General features: G+C 40.9%; 1 long non-coding RNA gene across 1 annotated transcript; it reads right to left on the minus strand.

Annotated features, from left to right (window-relative positions):
• Nucleotides 1-8,956: 8,956 nt before the first annotated feature.
• LOC115587653 (uncharacterized) lies at nucleotides 8,957-11,208 on the minus strand. The gene is made up of 3 exons (XR_003985115.1): nucleotides 11,140-11,208; nucleotides 10,965-10,993; nucleotides 8,957-9,147 (listed from the first exon to the last, which is right to left on the minus strand). It is a non-coding gene; the product is annotated as an uncharacterized LOC115587653 (long non-coding RNA).
• Between the last annotated feature and the right edge of the window lie 597 nt (nucleotides 11,209-11,805).

The following is an 11,805-nucleotide window of genomic DNA, read 5'->3' on the forward strand; positions in this document are numbered from 1 at the left end:
CAAGGGCTTGCAGCGTTTAGCAAAGTACTCTGCTAAGTGAATTTCTGTTCTTGGAAAAGTGCAGGGCTTTTGTCACTGTTTCTTCGGTTCGACGGAACAACAGCGCGTTTCACAGACGTCATGCATACAACGATGTACAGTTGAACAATATGGCTGCCTTCAAAAGAGCCGCAGCTTGTGACTCACCGTGCTACTGCAGAACCGGCTCTGGCTCAGGATGTTGGGAATTCTGTCAAAGCTTCTCTCCCTCAATTCTTTCAGGTAAAGAATGAGGTTAAGTACAGCATTTTAACTGTAAAGTCCAAGAGAATGAGAGAATGGTGGCTGACATTGAACACAGTGACATACTTGTGAAGGCCCAGAGCGGCGGAGATTTGCATTTCCATTACAGCAGGGCTACCTGCCTGAAGGTGTTTCAATAACCGATGACGCACTTGTGTAGCGGCCGTCAAAACTCTTCCTCCCTGCAGTACTAACAAGTAATATCCACGAACAAAGCTCTGCTAATTAGGTGATAAAAACCTGTAAATTCCTGCTAATCCTTCACAATAAAAGTCAACCTTTATTTCATTATGTAAAAACTTTTATTATGAAGCAGCAAAATCAGGAAGTGTTGGGTTTTCACCAGCAGAGAGAGACTGAACATTACAGACAATGCAAATATACTGGGGGCTGAACACACAAAGACTTTTATGTCTTTCTCTCGGGTTCCCTGCACACACATGAGTTGAGTATCCAACACAGGCTTGTTTGAGGGGAAGATGGGGTTTGTCAGCGGTCGCGCAATGTTACCACAGCCCGCCTGGAGGCAGGGTGGGAGTAGCTACGTGGGCCCGTCCCGTGGCGGGGCTCGGCTCAACTCGCCGCAGTACAGCTGGTAATGGAAAAGCTCATCGGCCCAGCTCTGTTTGACTCGGTGCGGCTAAAAGTGCCAGCGGAAAAAAAACCTCATCAGTCAGACAGGATCTGGTCTACAAGAGACACAACCTGTGGTGGATGGCCTAGAATCAGATTAGATCATATTTAATGATCTCCATGGAGATAAAGTGTTTTCAAAACCAACACTAATGTCATGTAGCAGGAGAGAGGACGCAGTGACTGAATATTTAAAAATGAAAGGTGCAGAAATGTCTTTTAAAGGCACAGTACGTAACCTCTTAAAACAAAAGATATCAGTAGCTTCAGAACTTTGGAGTCTTGATTATTAAACAACCGCCTTTGCTGTCGGTCCATATGCATGACTCAGACAAGAGCACAAGGTAATGCCGTGAAGTTATTCTTATGCTTACTTCGCCCACTTCCTATTCTTACTGTCTGACTTTCCTGGACATTATAGCGGCAGGTAACCAAATTAAAAGTCACCTTTTCCTTGAGTAAAATCAAGGATGTTAATGCAGAAGATGTATGTATTATACTGTATCTTTAAGCCACTGACGTACCTATGAGGGATGTTGCTTTAGTTTTCACAGTAATACTTTAAGAAACTAAGATAAATGTTTGTTTGTTTGTTTTTTTTACCAAGGAACACACAAGCTTTGAATGTTATCCAGCTATCAGCGTCCAGCGGATGCAACAATGTTTTTCGATACTTCACTTGTCTCTGCCTCTTTTTTTTGTTTAAACAACAGCGGGAGTGCTGCGTTTGAAGAGGTGTCCGTTGAAGTTAGCAGCACTGCAGCCAGAGACTGAACTAGATTTCCCCACTGTGGTGGATGAGTGCGTTTTTACTCTGAGCCAATAGGGCACTTGAAGTGTGATCCTTAATGGTGAAAATGAGCCCCAGCCGACTGAAGTCAACACTGACCAGCTGAAACGTGCAGTAATTTTGGCAATATTAAGCTTTCGGATGAGAGAGAAGGAACAAATGTCTGATTTGAAATGGTCAGTTTACCCAGAAATTGCAGGCGAACCACAGACAAACCTTATAGCGAACAAAGCCACCGCCTTTGACGAGCTCCTACATATAGCTCGTCGAAGGCGGTGGGTTAGGGGCAGATTGGTGAGGTTTAAAATCGAGGTTAGAAGTTGTTTCAACTGCTAGTGGTTTGTTGTGCTTTTTGCAGTTGCAATGTTGCTTGTACATCAAAATTTCCAACATGAAACAAGCCATGCAAGGCAAGAAAAATCCCTTTTCCACTGCAGGTTATGGAAATGTACTTTAAAAATGACTAACAATGCGAGACAACAGCAGACAAGCCACAAGCCTGGCCCCTCAAATACTGTTTTTTTTTTTGTTGCAACATTCGCTCAGTTGTGTCAGCCCACCGCAGCCATATTTTTTCAGCACCACGGAAAAGGAAATCTCTGCATAATATTACTTAATTCATCCCCGTTTGCCTGGAGTCATTCTACCACTTAAACAGCAGATTCGCAGCAGGTGATAGGTTGTTTTGTTCCCTGCTCTCCTCGTTTGTTGTGGCTAGACGGTATGTGAGAGGAGCTACAGCTGAAATATTTAAAAATGACGTGGCTTACACACACGGTTACATCAGTTTTGGTCTCATCCATAGATGCGGCTGGATAAATTAATTAATTCTTGAAGAGACAGACTTGTGAAACTAGCAGGTGAAAAGAATGAGTCACCGTATCACAATCGCTGCAGTAGCAATAACTTTTTCATGACATCTTACAGCGTTGATCGTTGACACGTCCCGTCTTTATTCATCGTGCTCCGATGTGCGTCTGCTTGGGTGTAAGAACCCTCTCAACGAATCAGCTAAAGAGAAAGGAAAACGAAGATGCCAATTTTCAGATAAAGTGCAATACGTAAATAAATAAATAAATAAACAGGCCAGTCAGTCGAAGCAGTTAGCTTTAAACAAGATAATTGAAGAAATTTTCTTTTGAGGGAGAATCTCGCACAGCAAAAGGCCGGCCGCGTGTCACAGAGCCTCGCTTTGTATTGCGGCGCGTCAACAACACAGCCATCAGCGCACACGCGTCTCGCAGACGTATTATTCTCTCCCAAATTTCGCCATTGTGATTCCCCTCAGAGAGCATAATAAGGCTGACAAAAGTGAAGACAAATTTCTGTAATGTCACATCACCGTCACAACGCTGTGCCACTAGAGTAATTTGTACCCCTAGCAAATCATTTTGCTCCCGAATAATGATTTAAAAAGTTTACTTGCAGTTAAGACACTCAAATTATTGAATGAATTCTAGATTGAATCGGTGAGAAAAATAAAGAGAAGTGTGCGAAACCCTGCGAGTCCACATAATTAACGTTATGGAAAACACTTTCTGCAAAACAAACCTTAAATAAGAAATTACTGCAGCCAATTTAAGGGGGCCTGTGAGTGATGTAAAAAAAACAAGCAACGGTTAATGTTATCTTAGCATTATGGGGCAAGATGACACAGCCGACATGATGTTTCCTCTTCCTGTCAATTATCTGACATCCAGCTTCCGTCCTGACTGGTATAGATGCAGAGAGAACCGAGGCAAATGTTGCTCTATCGAGACTTAACGGCAGTAACGAGGACAATTAACGCCTCACAAAGATAAACTCCATTTCGTTTAAAGGAATGTGCCGAGCGAATAGGACGCCTTATTACCGCCTCACCGATAATTTTGAGTGTTTTTATAAACAATGTTTCGTACATAACAGATTCTGTACGACAGTCCTCATCAGAATGACACTTTTTTTTCTTTTTTTTATCAACGAGCCTCAGCAAGAGCATTTAATTACAGAGCAAAACTACTCTTATAATCAGGTGGGGTTGTATGCATAGGAAGAGACAGAGGAGGAGACTGTGGGAAGACACCAATAATACAAAATAAGTGTCTGTGTATTCATGTGCGGTCCCAGAAAAGTGAGGTGTGGGGAGAAAAAAGGGGGGCTGAAAAAAAGGTAGGTACAGCAGAAAGATAAATCAGAAATTACTCTACACAAAGGATCCAAAGGATCCATTAATATAACTCTGGCCGTTTCTCATTCAGACCGACAGCATTATAAAGACAGGATGATGAAAGTGGTAGTGGAGTGGAGACTCACCTGCAAGATTTCAAATAATACTTCTTCTCTGATGTATCAATTCTCATTTGCATCACAGTGGGGAGAGTGCTGTTATTCTATTAAAAAGCTTACACATATATATATATATGTATATATATATATATATATATATATATATATATTAAAAAAAATTTCCAACAATTTCTCTTGCACATCTGCTCTGTATATTAATGTTTGTTGCTCTCATGCCACACACTCATCCTCGGGAACACGCCGTGGCACGAGTCATGATGTATTTAAGTTTGCATGTCTGAATCAACATCCCCAGCGACGGGTCTCGCTGCCCTCGTGAATATATCAAAAAGACTAAACAAACACCTGCTTTTTTGAGGGCTTAAGGCTCGGAGCATGCATCTGCATCCAGCAGCGGGATCGCTACCTGCTAATCTGCAGGAGATGTTTGTTAGATCAATAACAAATGTCATGTTTTTTTAATTTTTGGGGGAGTTTGCTGTCCGTGCGGGAGCAGAGGGAACACTAGAAGTAAGGGAAGGGGGGAGGGGGTAAAAAAGGGGGGGGGGGGGGGGGGGTAATGCTACCCTGTAGCTTATTTACTGAGTGCCACAAAGTCAACCAAATACAACAGCTTTGCTCAAACCCTGTAATCACTAGGGGGGTGGGGGGGTCACACACAGACACACAAGACTTATGTGGCCTTCATGAACACCCACAGTGCCCTCTACTGGAGACAAGGAAAGAAACTTCATCTTTGACACGAGTAAATGGTGAACAGGAGTGCCGGCTCAGAGTACAGGTGTCTGCATTAATAAAAAATGACATTTTGTCCTTGCCTGTAATTGCACCGCCCTGCGACCGCGACCCGCTCTGGGACACTGGTGTAGAACCTGACAGGATGGTTTAATCTCTGGAGATCAAGACAACAGAGCATTTTAATTTATCATGTATATATAGAGAGAGAGTTTAGCCTCTATCAACAGGAAATATTCTTCTGTTATTGTTGTGGTATCAGCTAAGCTCAGTTTGATAATGCACCACTGAACCAGAGCTACTAAACACACAGCTACCTGCAGGACCCCCACTACTAGTTAATATTAATTTGAGCGAGTCGGCTGCAGCGGGCGATGGTGGGAAATGAACTTAGGCCTGAGATAAATGTGGGCAGGTTTTGGACGGGCGTGCTTACCTCCCACCTGTTCTGCGAGTTTGCTGCAAACCGACTCTCAGCTGGAGTTTCCTTTCTATTCCAAAAGTCTGTTGTAACACTATAGTAATCAGAGAATTGTTCATTACTGGGCAAGATGATTTTGCAGTTCAGCAACAGCCGTGGTGAGCAGTTAAAAGCACTGGTGGTTAAGGTTTTCTTTTTTTGTTGTTTTGAACATAACACCCGCTGCTACTAGCTGGAGCAGGCAGCACATGACGCATTCTGACTGCGCAATGTGTGGTCCCCGTTCTAGCTAAGTAACCAGCTCACTCAGAGGAAAGGGAAGCTTATGTGTTAGTGAACATAACTATACTTTGACAAGACATCAATATACATAAGTCTATTTTAATGCAGGAGCTGTCTGACAGCTGCTGCCAGCACAGCAGAAGCAAACACTCCCCCCCCGTGCGCGCACACACACACACACACCAAGCCCCCACCGGTGCAGGGCGTTCCTCAGATGCTTTAATCTTAGATGTACAGAAAGTGCAAAATTATGATCTTATGGAAATGATGCAAATAATCACACTGCCAGCCTCCATTATGTGTGTGTGTGACAGCCCCGCATTATGCAATGCAATGCATAGTGTTCTGTCCACCCACCACAATTGCATTCAGAATGCAGAGCGATGGTGTGCATGTCTAATAAATAATACAGGAGGATACATTTGGACCATCTACCCCACTGCATAAATCAAGAAGCTTTCCAGCCCCACATTATCAAGGCTTCACTTGGCTGCATGGCTGCTTTGCCCTTCTGCTCTCCAGCAACTGTCGGTGGTTACTCGGAGGCGACTGTGTGACTATACCTCCATGTTTGTCTACTCTGTCTATGGATCGGGGTCTAACTGCACTACCTAAAGTTAAATGTGTCCGTTTATTCATTTTTTATGTGCTTAAATCAAGTACATAAGAGTTATCTACAGACCGATGGGTATGGTGTGCTGCAGGGATGACTGCGAAAACAGCATGCTTTAACTTGTGGCTCACTTGTCTGAAAGTCAATGGGTTTTTCCAGTTAGATGATACCTAAAATAAGGTTTGTGGCTGTTCTACAACGTAACATATATCAGTAAAAATCACCAAAAATGAATTTGAAAGAATTGTCTTAAAAAAAGACAGTTTCTAACAGGTGGTTAAATGATACTACAGAGGGGTTTTGTGAGAGCCGAACGCCAAACACGGAATCTCATGTACTCACTACTCCATCTGTACAGGCGGACTCTAGCTACAAACTATTCTTATTCGTAACTTTTCCAACTCATAGATCAGTCAGTTTCTAATGTGTGTATGGCATAGTGTAGTAGGAAGCTTGGTGGTGGTGATGCTTGAGTCACACAAACCGTGATGTAGTTCATTTTTCATCTAATTCCTAATGCTAGCTTTTTCGCATATATGCTTCATAAATCATAACTGTGGTGTAACTGTGTGTCTCATTTGTGTGGAAACTTCCTGAGCGGAGACGCCCGAGGACCAAAAATGAATTTCAGTGTAAACTGACGATAAAGTCGTCTTGTGTTATGTTGCTGGACAACACATTTAAGTATCATAAACTTGTGTTTGCCTCAGGGTTTCTTTTTCTGCAATAATCCAAACTCTAATGCCCAAATCCCATAAGCCTTTTGTTGAGAGACCTGGGGTGATGTGACTTCGAGGCTGACCTGCAGATACATCTGTTAGACTGTGACAAAGCACACAGCAATTTTTTTTTTATATGTAGGCTCAAGGATACAAATTACAGCTTAGATACAGCTATTCATATGTAACCATCTGACCGTTCTATAAAATATTTCACTTTAATTCATTACTTTACTTTTTTTTCCCCCCAAATGCTATTTCTTAATCAAAATACAAAGCGCTGCTCAAAATCTTTAACAAAACACACTTATACCGTCCACAAGTTGGTTGTGCACGGTATAAGTATATGATAATGATTTACCTGTTTTTCATAGGTCTTTTTCATGACAGGTTTAATAAACATTTATCATGGTTCCCACTCAACCACTGAGATAATTAGCCATTATATTAACTTCACATGCTTTTAGGCCTAACTTAGACTACTGTGAGGACACAGGTAGCATTATCTGCCTATCTTTACCAAACCTGCATTACATTAGGCTAACAACAAAACAGTTATTTTTTAGTTAAATAATAACCACAATTTGCTCTTACATGACTACAAAATAATGGCTGCATAGCTTGTTAGCTAGCTTGCTAAATTATTTCTGTTGACACCTTGTTGCCAAGTTCTTAATTGAGGAGACATTACAGAGTGTTTGTTATTATTGTTATTATTATTACTATTATTATTATTATTATTAAATTAGATAGTCCTCTCAGTAAGCCTATGTTTGTATGTGGTTGCAAGCATTCAGTGTGTAACGTTAGCTACATCTATCTCCCCTCCAGATAACATCTTGCTATGTTGGGGATTTCATTGATGATAACACATAACCATGAAGATTTTCTCTAATCCCAACTCTAAAAAAAACTCAGGACATATTTTGGCCGGATGAGCTGGAAAAAGTCTGAAACGTTAACATGTGATTAGAGGCTGTCGCTAGGCGGATGCTAGGCTGTTGCTAGGCTAACGGGCGGTCGCACAGTGTTAAGGAGTAAGTTAGCATTACACATGTTTACTTTCAAGCCTTTAAGAAGGGCTTCACTCTTAAAAGCCAAAATAAAAAACAATTTAAAATAGTACACTCACTTTAATTTATATAATTTATTTAATGAACGACTTGAATGCCCCAATTTCTGTTACTGTTTATCTTATGATGATTTTGGGGGAAACATCATGTGAACACAGGGACTGAATGCAATGATGTACATTTCCTGAAACAGGAGGTACTGAGTACTGCATTTCCATTTTCTGCAACTTTATACTTCCACTCCACTACATTTTGGAGGCAAATATTGTACTTTTTACTGCACTATATTTATTTGATAACTTTAGTTACTTTGCTGATTGCATGCTGATTCAGAGAAAAAGTTTAGCAAATTAAATTAATCTATTTTAATGCCAATCAGATTAAATTGTTCTTCTGACAATAGAAAAATGCTGACTATCGAATTTGATAATCAGGCAGGCCGATAATCAGTCGTCAGTGTATAACTATATAAATACAATAGTATAATTTACCTTCCTTTTGATACTAAAGAACAATTTATTGCAAGAAAAATGACCTTTCTTAAAGATTCTTAAGTACATGTAAAATTAAATACTTTGCGACTTTAACTACTCTCATGGCTAATGGATTTTCACTTTTCACTTTGCCTAGTATCTCAGGGTGAGTCAAAGTGGTTTTTAAACTTTAAGGCCACTTAAAGGGTTCATGCAGAGCTGGAGCTCTGGAAACACAAAGAGCTGCTGATGAGTCACTCCATGCCAGAGCTGCTGTGTACAGATGAAACTGAATCCTGCCCACAACCAGGTGTAGATACTAAGCTGCATTTTAAAGCAGCCAGAGTATCAGGTTGAGAACATCAGATCGCAAAGCTGACTGTTCCCTTTTCTCTTCAGTTACATTTCTGCAGGGCTGGAATATTTGATTTGATCTTTAAAAGACGATAAGTAAAAATCATAAATATGGGACGAGTTGCCCTTTATTTCTCCGGGCTAAGCTGCATACTCAACTGTCATCTTCTGGAGTGTTGTGTCATTTTACCATTTATGAAGTGCATCGCTGCTTGATATCTGCCACTCCACAGCTGAACGCGCGCATCGCTCAAGTTCAAGTGGGCGATTTGAGTATTTCTAACCTGAGGGCAGGCTTAGACTTTAGCACCCTGTTGGTTTTTTCCAGCAGATGTAGATGCAGCTGATGTGTGGCTTCTGGTCCATGAATGCAAGTACACTGCAAGTCTGAGTGACGGGCGCAAATCCCCACTGGCTAATTTGGATCACAGGGGAGCTGATGTCACTCTGCACGAGAGCAGCAAACTGTAAGAGATGCACTGCCCTCTTGGAAAAAAAAAGAAAAAACAACAAATATTAAGATTCCTTTGTGATTAATTAATGAAATGTTTATTTTTCCACTGGTTGTCAGTCATTTAAGTGTTATTTTTTACACTTTAATGTCAGATGTGACAGAGCAAATGAAGACACCCATACTTTTAGCCTTGAAAAAGATGCTTAGATTGTAGCATTAAGACATACCATACAAAAAACAGGTATTCAAAGCCAAACAACGATGTTTTTCCAACCCTAAACTAGTTGGGTTTTGTATGGAAACCTAAGCGGAGTAAAAGCGCAGCGCTGTGACAGGAGAGAAATAAAAAAGAAAAATCAATCTAAACAAAGGTTAAGTTGAGGTATAAAGACACGTCCAGGTGTGACTTACTTGTGGTTTTGCAGAAACGTGCTTGGCTAACATTCATTGTGGGCGATCGGGTTGGCTGTTGTGTTAAGCACAAGTAAAAGCTGAACGCAGTGATTTGATCCCTCTTCCACCGAATACAATACAAAAAAATACATTTAATGCTCAAACTCTCATTATGAATTTGATTCCTGTGACATGCAAAAAAAGAACAACAAAAAAACAACTCTCACATCTAAGCCTGGGAATAGAACATCCTGTGCTCAAATTGTAAACCTCAACATTAGCCTCATTACATCGCCGACACACTGAAGTGCCGTTCCGACGAGACGAAGAGATTCAGTGACTGGATCTTTTCTATTGACAGTTGTAATGGTCCTACGGGACGGGAATCCCATCTGATTGTCAGTCATGTGGAGTCAGGTTTGTTTGTATAGCTCAGCGTCGCAAGCCTGGTAATCAGACTGGATTACCATTTCACTTCACTTCATTATTATGCTGCAGGCTATGTTACATAATAGGCCTATGTGCAATATGAATAACTGATGTGAAGGCTAAGGAATAGTATCCAATTAGGGGGCAACAGAGAACAAAGGTCCGCATGAAGTTGTAAAAAAACAGTAATCCGCTGGATACACCCCCCAAACTGATGTTTGGGCCAACATGGGTCAGAGAGACTTGATATCAAATGGACAGCAACAGCTTGTACAGAAAACTGACTTCTGAAGTGCTTTTGGACTTAATTAGGCCTCCTTAGTCAGAGAAGCGTTTGAGTGGCCTCTCCAGCTACCTGTCAAACATCAGTATAAGTGCTGTTTTGGCTCTTTGATCCACAAACTGCTGGGGAAAGTGTCTGGTTGTCCCTCCTCGACCTCATACATGTTCGACTCTCTCCGTCAGCTGCAGGTTTACTTTTATTCACCGCTGTTTGAAAACTAGACTCTCACTCTGCCGGTGTGTTGCATCGATTCAATTTTAATGCAAGAACTGAAGCTGGCAGAGTTGGAGTTTTATTGTATCTGTTGTCAGGTTAATATTACATCAGGTGTTCAGAATGTGCCACATTATGGACAAAAATCCACTTTCGTTATTTGACTTTAACTTTGAGAATACACGTTGAGATAATTAAATATGAATCCAGCTGCGCTTCAATCTTTTAGTTCTCATAACGTTATCACAATTCCTATAGACGTCTCTTGTTGAGTCATAATCACTCAATTTCTTTCACCTGGAATTCCTTAAAATACCTTGAAAACAACCGTAGCTGCTCTTACTGAAGCTGCTTTGTGAATGGCTTTACCGTGGTTATCAATGTTTTCATCATCGTAAAAAGAAAATAACCATGACATATCTTGAGAAATATATTAAAGGCACATGGCAAGTTTTCAGTGACACAGAAGGTTGAGATGAGACTTTTGATTCTCAAACAATGCATGCTGGGAGGTGCGCTGTAGGAACTTACTTTAATGAGTTGACTGAACTCTGTTGAGTCTACGGAGACAAAGCTTAAGTTAAATCAATCCAATCAAAATAAATACAATTGTATATTTATGTTATGTAGTTAATGAGAGTTGATTCCATATGACACGATCATAATCACAAGTGCAATTCAAGTATGTTAACGCGAACAAACTGACCTGATTCCACGTTTCACTTCTCTCTCGCCTCGTTCTGTCGTTCTCACGGACTAGTAGCTGTGTTTGTACACTGTTTAGTTATCAGAGTGGTGAAGAGGAATGAGAGCCAGCCAATCGCATGCTGATTCTAGGACACTGTCATCGAATTTTAGCCAATGAGAAACACGAAAGCATAGCAACCGTTTCCATGAAAAAAAACAAACATTTCATTTCGTCCGTAGCTCATCGTTCTCGTTCAGTCAGTCAGTCACCCTTGGCTTACCTTCAATACATGTCAATTTAACGTCAAGCTGAATATGCACATTATCCACTGTTGCGTTGTCTAAAAGTACACATCATCATGAGGTTGATTAGCATGTATTTGCCTTGAACTACAGTGTTATGTTGACTGTTAGAACGATCGTTTGAGAACGGGAGCTGAGAACTGTGCATTATATGATTCACCGCTAAACGACGTTGTACCGGAAACGCGAACTGAACGAATGAACGAACGAACGATATGAACGATTCTTGCTGCCGAACTGGATGGGAACTGAATCGCGACATCAAACAACGAAATCCACCTCTGACCAATATTGTGTTGATGTGTGAAGTGTTGTCATCTTATCTAATTTCATACAAATAACTATCACCATCAAGTTTACTCAAGTAATACAGGACAAAAGA

The sequence above is a fragment of the Sparus aurata genome, chromosome 9, assembly GCF_900880675.1.
Source record: "Sparus aurata chromosome 9, fSpaAur1.1, whole genome shotgun sequence".
Classification (NCBI taxonomy): domain Eukaryota; kingdom Metazoa; phylum Chordata; class Actinopteri; order Spariformes; family Sparidae; genus Sparus; species Sparus aurata.